Raw genomic sequence first — 9,811 nt, forward strand, 5'->3', positions numbered from 1 at the left:
CAGATAGCACATGTATGAAATATAGTTCTTCACACAGACATGTCTACCATCATCGTCTATAGTACTATCATAACTATAGATGTTTATGAACAACACGCATCTATAAATATCTTCCTTCGCACAGACATTTGTACTGCTAGCATTTGTAGTTGGATACTTACCACATACGTTTATAGATAGCATGCGTTTGTAATTGTGTTGTTCACAGAAACGGTTTTAGCGTCGGCATCTGTAGTAAGAATCTAAGTACAGATGGTTGCTGAGAACAGGCGTCTATAATACCGTTGTTCACACAGATGGTTGCACAGTGCACGGGTCTATAGTAGTGTCATGCCTACAGATGCGTGTCCAGTTTAATCATAGTCGCATGCAGTTATGCGTGTCTGTAATAAGACTTATTACAGACGTCATATTGCTGACTTGTGCTGGAGCGTCTGTGATGCAAATGAACACTCGTTTGTGAAGTGCTTTTTGACATAGTGAGGACTAAATATATTATAGCCGTCAATGAAAGGTCATTTCTCTAATAGTGTACATTGGGCGCTTGATGTGACCTAATAAATGTATATATATGCGCCCTCCTTTCAACAAACAAGACGACAATAGTTAACCTCATTCCTTTTTGTACATACACAATGATCAAATTTAACAATGCATGTGGCCGTGGACAATGAGTTGCTAGCCATGTTTTATTAGCTAGAATGCCAGTAGTGGCAGTTTGACCCATCCATTTTATTGTCAATTGGTAAGTTTAGTGAGAATGTAATGCTAGAATTAACCTTACAATAACAACGCTCCACCTAGGAGTAAGACAATTTTAGAAAATTGTTCGTGGTGAGTGGAGACTGACTTAATAATCTATGACAGTGAGGCCATGAGGGCGCTTGTTTTCTTTCTTTTGTACTGCTGGCTTTATTAAAAAGAAATAAAGAAGCTTTGATGGTCCTTTCAAAAAATTAAAGAGTATGAACGAGTCGTTTCCAATCATGGGCTGTTATATATACAGGTCTATGAACTCGCAAAAATACCATGGTGTTCTCAACAGTTGAGACCACGAGGCCAAAACTGATGCTGCCTAGTTGGAAGAGGAAGTTGGATGGTTGCTTTGCGAGTTATGTCAAGCTGAGAGCGGAATAGATTTGACCAGCAGCAATCAGATTTCACAGCCAAGCACATTCCACTTCCACACACGGAGCTACTTGCCAAGATATTGATGACATCATGTGGTTACTTTAGAACCCAGATGACACATCAAAATAAGTGCGTGGACTAGAGTATGATGTTTTGAGAGTTTTTGTGATATGTGTGAGTTCAGGAACAACCATTTCCGCCCATACCTAGATAGCACAATATACATGTAATGTTTGATGACATACAATTAAATCTATGCATTTAGAGGATAGTTATTATTCTTTTTTGAATACAACAAAGAGTAACAGAACTTGGCAACAATTTACGTGGGATATGAAATCCGGCAAGTGCTGTGAAATAGAGGTAGCAATCCTTGAACTAATAATTATGCAGTGCATTAATTCAATAACTCATTATTCAGTATTCCTTGACACCGTACACGAAGTAAAACAGAAGTGTTGACACTTGGCTGGATTTGCCACTGTTCTCTGACTGGCAGAAGGATGTTAGCTAGGTATGATTTAGCCCAATATGAGGCAAACTTAGCGAATGCGTAGATTTTAGAGTTGTAAATGTTTTCTAAAGGGATAAGACCATTGCAACCTTTGACTGTGAATGTGTTACCGCCAACTGAGACGTACCCGTTGATTAAAGACGTAATTATTCTACAGTTTTGAATTTTTGTTAATGTGATTTTTAGACGTTTTAGATGACCTTGCCAATCACTAGTACAAAGAAGCTCTGTAAAGGCGGTTCGTAACCCATGTGTACATGCATTTTTCAGAACCGCCAGTGATAGGAGGGAGTAGAAATGGATCTTTCCACTAGCTGTTAATTGAGAACCGTCTGTGGAAAATGATTTCCACTGGCGGTTCAGTTAAGACAACCTCCTATGAAAATCAATTTCCACAGGCGGCGGTTCAGTTAAGTCAAACGCTAATGGAAACATTTATCCAGAAAATATAAAACCGGGTTTTAAAAATAGGAAAAAAAATTAAAATCCTAGGCTTACTAGCCAGTTGTGTGCTCAATTTCTCATGTAAAATCACGTGCTACGTGGCTAGCAGGATTCAAACCCGCGACCTCCTCGTGCGTAGCCTCCTCTAGGACCTCTACCACGCCACCCATCACTCAGTTGTGTTTATATTAGAGTTTGGTTTCCCACATATTATCCTAAACCGAATATACATTGATTGTTTCAGGCCCTAAATGAATGCAAATGAAAAATTTCTCAAATATAAAGTTTTATAACTTTTCAAGATCTATAACTTTTATATTGGTAGTTTCTCCATCCAAGGTCGTTTAAAAATTTGACTTTCAAATTTGAAAAAGTTGAACGTAATTTTTGATGACAAGATGATTTGAAATGAAAAGATATCAACTACAAAGTTTCATATTTTTTCGAGATCTACAACTTTCATTTTGGTGTTTTTTCATTCAACTCATTTGAAAAACTCAAAAGAAAACAATTTCAAATTATTTCTACATGCGGTTTTCTTAAGAAACCACCACTAGAAATCTAAAAAACAAGCAGCCTCATGGCCTCAGTATCATTTATTTCTAGTTGCAGTTTTGGTAGAAAAATTGTCGGTGCAAATCCATTTTCACTTGTGGTTCACTTAAGAAAATCGCTAGTGAAATGTGTTTCCACTAACAGTTCTGGAGTCTTGGGCCCGCCGATTTCTTTTCACAGGTGTTTTTTAATTGAAACCGTCTGTAAAAAAATCTCCACGGCCAGCGTAGAGCTTTTTTTGTAATAGTGGATACTAGAACAACTCTTAGTGTGTATCCCAATTCCCAAGCGGTTCAAATTTTGATGCTTGACAAAAGTCGCTGGGCCAGTATTAAAACTCAGCTAGGCTGGGTTTCCCTACTTCACTGCAAATTTAATTCTCAAGTAGTTCTCGTGCGACCAAGGTGTGCTAGTCATGTGATTATTGTGTATCCCCATGTCGTACTGGAAGGTAATGTCAATCCACACTATGCTAGAAATGCTAATTAGTGACGCATCTAGAGGCTCATTAGTGATGCAAAAATACACGTCACCTTTATTGCGTCTCTGATGTGAAGATATTAGTGACGCGTAGAAACACGTCACTAATGTGAAGATAGCAGCGACGCGTATTGAGAATACGCGTCACTAATATGAGATAGCAACAACAAGTATTGAGAAGTTGCGTCACTGATGTTAACATAGTGGCGACGTGTATTGAGAATACTCGTCACTAGTATGAGATAGCAGCAACGCGTCTTGAGAAGATGCATCACTGATGTTAACATAGTAGCGACGTGTATTGAGAAGACGTGTCACTGCTGTTAACATAGTAGTGACACGTATTGAGAAGACGCGTCACTAATTTTAACATAGTTGTGACGTGTATTGAGAAGACACGTCATTAATGTCGCCTCCTTAGAGACGCATATAGCCAAAACGCGTCACTGATAACAGTTTGCAAAAATAAAAAAAATCTAGATGCATGGTGTACATTTCTGAATCTCGTGTTTCACAATATGGTACATTTCATAGCAGTACAAAAATATTTTACACTTCATAATACAAGTTCTTGTGATAATAACTGTAAGTGATTACATAGAGTATCCACCAGATCTATGAAGTAAATGTTGCTTTATAGAATAAATGGCCATACATATACCTCCTAGCTACCTCCTTTCCTCTTAGCTCAATGTAGGCCAACTGCTCCCAAGCTACAACAAAACAACAGATTGTTAATTAAAGACATGAATGTAAGATATGTAATTTGCTCAATTTCTACAAAACAGCAGGTAGTTGTTAAGTCTAGAGGTGCATAGATGATCTTCGGTGCACAAGAACTGAAGCTGAAACTGCTGCTGGAATCGATAAACTAGCACCCCGATGTTGCTCTTCTGAACTGTTGAAACTGCAAGCAAAGAGAAGGTAGGATAGATAACTCAAATTATGTGTGTGTAGTTTTATTTCAGACTTGAGAGCACTAGCTCACTAAACGAAACAAAAACACAAAGAACCGATGACTCAAATTGAAAGTTCTAGCATAATTTTCATTCTAACCATCTACAAATTAGATATCATGAATTATTGATCATGTAGTTTATTATTAATAAAAAACAGCACCACGTCAAGTAATCATAGTATTCGGTAGTTTGGTATTATATCTTAGATCTGTACTTCTTTCTAGTAATTGTTTCAGAGAACAAACAAGCGTTTAAAAGACATGTCAGCTGACTAATAATCCCCAATTCAGGGAACCATCTATGAAATTATGTCTCACAAAGTAACACACATAGACTAGTAGTAAGGAGTCATAAGACTAGTTGGAAATGATTTCTATGCCTATCTCGAATATCAATAACTGATGAGCAGATGCCCACTATTTGCAGTTTAGACTTAGATCAGAACTCTCTTTTGACTAGTATAACTTTCACTTTAGCAAGCTGCAGTTTGGTACTCTGTAAATTATAGCAGCAAGTAATTAAGTACACATCTGATTCCAGTACGAAATCTGACAAATCAACACTGTATGCCAAAACAGCACAAAGGAGACACCTCAACTAGTGACTCGAAACTAAAACGCGTCACTAATAAGTATATTAGTGACGTGGATAAACACAACACGTCACTGATTAGTTGTTACCCATGCCTCAGGAACAAGACACGTTACTAATGACAAGATACCGGTGACTCGTCCTAAGAAACGCGTCACTGATAATAAAAGTGACGCGTCTTAGCTAGGCGCGTCACTCTTATATATACATATTAGTGACGCTTCCCAACAACATGCGTCACTGTTAACAGCAGTGACACATTTTACCTAGACATGTCACCGATATAGAGAGATATTAGTGACTCTTTCCAACAAAACGCGTCACTCGTAACAAGAGTGACACATATTGTCTAGATGCGTCACTCATATTTTTAATATCAGTGACTCTTCTTGTTGAGCCGCGTCACTGATCACCTGGCCGAAAATCTCTCTGTGTTTAACCAGACGAATCGTCGTGTTCCTGCCAGGGAGTTGTTGAAATCCTATTGTTGTGGTTGTCCTCCAGTCGAGCCGCCACCAGAGAAGGCAGTACGCGCGCGCGGTAGCAGCACGTCACGCACGCCCGCTGTTGTACCTCTTTGATCAGCCCCTTCGTGCCATCGCCCGCCGCAACCAGGAGCCACGGATGAGGAGGGACACCACCGAGGTTAGGGGCTAGAGCCCGCCACATGAGAGGCAGCAAGGCCTAGAGGTCATGTCCTCCGGCCTACAGCACCACAATGTATAGAATTGCCCTATTGGAAACTCGAATTGCTCTGTGCGTGTAGAATTTTTCTGTGCGTTCTTTCGGTGCGCATAAAAAATTATGATTATTCTGTTGGTACCAAAATATCCGATAGAAAATGCAAAAACACATAGAATAATTGTATGGTTTTTCTGTGCATGACATTATACAGAAAAAAATCAACACACACAGAAATTCAATTTATTCTATCGGTTCTTTAAAAACACACAAAAAAATTACATGCCCGCACAGAAAAAATCTTATTATTTTGTGGGTTATTTGAAAACGCACAAAAAAATAACACATGCACAGAAAATTCGAACGGCCGCTAGGATTTGGCATTCGTGCTCTCCATTTTGGCATTCTAGCTTTTCATTTCGGCGTCCGCGCGTTCTCGTGACATGAAAATACTTTAATTAATAAAAAATTAAAAAAACAAAGAAGTCCTAACCCAAACCCGTCGGTCGATGCCCCCAAACACCCTCACAGGCACTCGCCCAATAGCATGCACGCACCCGTGGACTCCCCCGCTCGGCTCCTCTCGCACACACCCACACGCTGTGCCGCCGCCGCAGCTATGCACGCCCTGTCACCGCAGCAGCTCCGCACTCATGCCGTCCACCGCAACCAGGTCGGCAGCCTCAAGATCCGTTCCTCCGTAAGTTCCTCGCTGCTGGTCGCCGCCACCGATTCGGTGCCCTTCCTCTCCGCAGCTTGCCGGTGGCGGCGCCCCCTCCAGTGCGCAGGCCTAGTTCTGCCAGCCACTAGCCGGTAGATCTGCCGCTGTCCCTCCCATCCCGTACGCTGGCCTAAGCACTCCTGATTCAGCCACCGCCCCTTCGGTTGCGATGGATCTGCCCTGCCTGCCGGGCAAGTGGCGATGGAGGTCAACGATGGTGGTGGGATCTTGATTTCGACATGAAGTAATGGGATGGGGATTTGGATTGGGCACTAAGAAACTGGTTTGGCTTGATGGGATCTTGGCATTGGGGAACTCGATTTTGACAGTATGATGTTCAATCCGGCATGGATTAGGGATCGTGTGTGTATGGTGTAGGGGGAGGGCGTTGCTTTTGAAGACTGCATCATCATGTGATTTTATTTGCGATGGTGTAGGGGGAGGGTGTTGCTTTTGAATAGTTCATCATCATGTGATTTTTTTGCGACTTGTTTAGTACTTCAGATTATATTTCACATATTTAGAGATTTGAATCTGCAACTTAAATGGCTAACTGTCCTGTTAGATACTTGGATAGAGCACAGATTTTGAGATTTATAAATTGTTTATGATCTTGCTGTGATGACCTGACATGTGAGTGTGACTGAACTCAACTGAGAACTTGACACCCTCACATCATAAAGTTCTTTCCTTATTACAGTTCCCTCTAGTTCGTTTAACTTGGTTATAGTGCAATATCTATCTAACTTAATTGATGTAGTTAATTTAAATTTGTGGGTTCACAATCTTTTTGGCAGGTAGCATGGAGGCTAAAGCAGTCATGCGTAATTCCCATATGCAGCCATGCTTGCAGCACCGGATATTGACAAGATGAAAGGTACTGAGCTGGCTAGAGTATGCAAAAATTGCTGATTTTTGGTTTTGTACTGCAAGAAAAATACTTAGAAAAAGTGAGATATTAGAGGAACCATGAAGAAAACTAGTATAACACCCCAAAATAAAACCAGGGTGTTATAACTAGCAGCATAGATCGTGTGACTGACACATTGTTCTTTTTATAAAGCAGCTTGTCTTTATGCTACAAACCAAAGCCATTGACACACGCCGCTAAATATGTGGTAAGTGCTTCCAAAAATAAAATTCAGTCCTCTAGTATATTTAGTATTGTGTTCAAGTTCCATTTTCAAATAATTGTGTGTATTATTATGTTGTATATATATTTGTTGCAGTGCCACCAACAATCTATTTCTGGCAAGGGATCTGGCTTCTATGCTGCCCACCAATTGATTTTAGCCATGGGACAAACAAACTTGGAATGCCCTGAGGTATTCACATCTAATTAATTTAGTGTACATGTGCTGCTATCCTCTAGACTAATAGAGTTACTAAGATATAGTGTGATCTGTTAAAGTAAGTCACAAGTCATTGCAGTAAGCATGAACCACATAATATCTTTCTACAATTAACAAAATAATATGTTTCTTTAGTAAGACTGCGGGTATGCTTTGTTGAGTCAATGTCAGATTTGTTCAAACCGTGGTCCCCTCTGGGATCGTCAGCGCCTTGGAGCCGCAGCTTCTTGACCTTTTAATGTACTTGTGATGCAATGCAAACATCATCCATCCATGATTCTTCACTATGCAGCTAAGCTAGCTGCCACCACCATTTCTCACTGTAGTCACATAGTCACACACACACACACAATGATAGTTGTTTATTGTAATTAAGACTATATGCTATGTCTGGATTGACTAGTTGAATTACATATTTTCCATTGATCTTCTATATTGTACTATTGTACTGTGTCAAGTTTTCTTTTTTACCAAAGTTCTATCTTGACACAGGAATTTGAAGTGTTGACGAAGCCCATTGATGTGCACATGATTAGAGAAAAGTTGGCCATGTTCTTAGTGACACAGGTCATCAACAAGAAAGGAGAGTTCTATCATCCGAATCAACCATCAGTGATGTGTGTTGCCATTAATATGGGTCCATTGATGTAGTGTGTGACTGAATAAGTTATGTCCAATGTTGTGATGGATTTCGATCCTATTGTGAATCTATCAATCAATTGGATATAAATGTGGATCTGTCAATGTAGTGTGTCACTGAATATTGATGGCTTTCATATATGTGCAGTGAACCTGTGGTATGTGGCTCTGATGAAAAATGCAAGTGACATTAATGACTAGACGTGTCACTGTTATGATCCTATTTCAGACATGTATTATTACCACGTGTCACTTGTTTATATGCTATCAGTGACACGTTAGGTTCGCATGAGTCACTGATTCTAATTATTAGTGACGCGTACTGTTAGTGTGTGTCTCTCGTACCTCCTTATTAGTGACGCGTGTTCTCATTGCGTGTCACTGATATGCCCTTATCAGTGATGCAATTTATCATTAGGTGTTGCTGCTACACTAACATTAGTGACGTGTGTACTAAATACGCGTCGTTGGTATCTTAACATCAATGATGCATGTACTAAATACGCGTCACTAATTTGTCCACATCACAGACGTAATAAAAGTGACGCGTCTTTTCCGCGTCACTAATGACCCTATAGACGCGTCACTAATTAGCTTTTCTAGCATAGTGGTAGGAGATAGAAGACATTGACCTCTTGCTTAAGTTTCATAACAGTCCACCCTAATGTGTAACAAGCACAAACTAGAGCACCTATATCTCATCTCAGGTCTAATCTTAGGACACAAAATAAATACAGATAATGGAAAAGGAGGGGGATAGCAGGGAACAAAGTAGGGGAGATTCCATGAGCTATTTAAATCTAGAGGAGAAATCACCTACAAGCCCAGAGGCACTATTGTCCAGCATCCAAGGTGGCAAGCACCACGACATGCCGAGCCAACAGAACTCTGAAACCCCAAGCATCAAAGTTCACAACAATATGGAGTAGCAAGTAGCAGGAGGGAGTAGGAATCTAGTGAGCTGTAAAGGAAGTAAATTGAACAGATAAATTTTAACTGAAACATGCATTTACAAATTTTAACTGAAACATGCATTCATAATTTGCTATAAGAGAACGTTACTGGTGTTCTACTGCTGATAGATAGGGCGCCTGCAATAGCTTGCTACAGGGTTGGTGCGCCCCTCATTCAACACATGGGACTAATTCAATAAAATACATAGGCCAGCACCTGGCTTTCCATATCACAGCATAGATCGAGTTTTATTTTTTAAGAAACAACAAATCTCCCTGTAGGAAAATCAACAGGTGTTGAAAAAACAGGAGTTGTTGGTTTAGTCGCTTGCTCGGTGTTTATTTATTTTGTGTTTATTTATTTTGTGTTTACTTACCTCGTGTACTCGACATCGACGGTGCGGAGGCCGGCGAGGCGTTTGGTCATGCCGGGGCGCACCATGGCCGCGAATGCGGTGCTGCTGAGCACAAAGTCGGTGCGGTTGGTCCTGGCGCGGTCCGTTACCACTACCCTGGCTGCCGCCGCGGCACAGAGCTTCTTATCCTTGCACTGCACCTGCGCGCAGAGCCGAGACGAATCAGGGAACAGGCACAGCACACGTAATGACTATAGGCGACTCATTGGGAATCGAGAGCGCAATCGGCGTCGGTCCGGTGGTGATTTGATTGGTGAAGGTAGCTGTAGCAGGTCCCGTACCTGGAAGCAGGCGCCGCAGCCGATGCCAGCACGGTACAGCGCGGGGCTAGCGGCGGCTAGGAAGCCGGTGCTGAAGGAGGCGGCCTCGGTGCCG

General features: G+C 41.0%; 1 long non-coding RNA gene across 1 annotated transcript; it reads left to right on the forward strand.

The window, feature by feature from the left end:
• On the forward strand, positions 6,885 to 7,512 carry LOC110432296. The gene is made up of 3 exons (XR_002449714.1): positions 6,885 to 6,953; positions 7,143 to 7,194; positions 7,306 to 7,512. It is a non-coding gene; the product is annotated as an uncharacterized LOC110432296 (long non-coding RNA).

The sequence above is a fragment of the Sorghum bicolor genome, chromosome 2 (genome assembly GCF_000003195.3).
Source record: "Sorghum bicolor cultivar BTx623 chromosome 2, Sorghum_bicolor_NCBIv3, whole genome shotgun sequence".
Lineage (NCBI taxonomy): Eukaryota > Viridiplantae > Streptophyta > Magnoliopsida > Poales > Poaceae > Sorghum > Sorghum bicolor.